The following is a 556-nucleotide window of genomic DNA, read 5'->3' as shown; positions in this document are numbered from 1 at the left end:
GGTCTATCTTTTGAAAGACGTTATTATTAGTAAAGGGTTTGGCAAACGAAATGTTGGTCTGTGGGAAATGCAAACAATAATAAAAAGCAGACTTAGGCTTTTTTGCCTGTAAGTCTGGAGGAATTTCTGCTGATGATACTCGGAAAACTTCTGCTGATGGCAAACGTATATATCACGTCAACAATACATTAAGATGGCTCGCATAACTTCATATTTGCATATAAATAGGTCAAGTTATTAAAAAGAGAGAAAAAAAATATTTTAATAAAAATCTTCTCTGTCAGTTAACCAATTACATTCACAAAATCTTTTTACAAATAGATATCAATATATTTTTCTCAGAATGTGAAATGTGAGTGTAAATGTTATACATATCATACAGATACGATGTCATGTCAAGGTCATCACGAACGATAATCAGAATAAGATAATGTCAAAGTAGGGCTTTGCTGGATAAAAAAATATCTTTCTTATACAACTAGTTTGCATATACATCTATTTTTGCATGGAGGAGGTAAGTAGGTATAATAGAAATTAAATCGTTTAATCGTGCCTC

The sequence above is a fragment of the Penaeus monodon genome, chromosome 24, assembly GCF_015228065.2.
Source record: "Penaeus monodon isolate SGIC_2016 chromosome 24, NSTDA_Pmon_1, whole genome shotgun sequence".
Taxonomy (NCBI): Eukaryota; Metazoa; Arthropoda; class Malacostraca; order Decapoda; family Penaeidae; genus Penaeus; species Penaeus monodon.
This window is presented reverse-complemented; position numbering follows the sequence as displayed.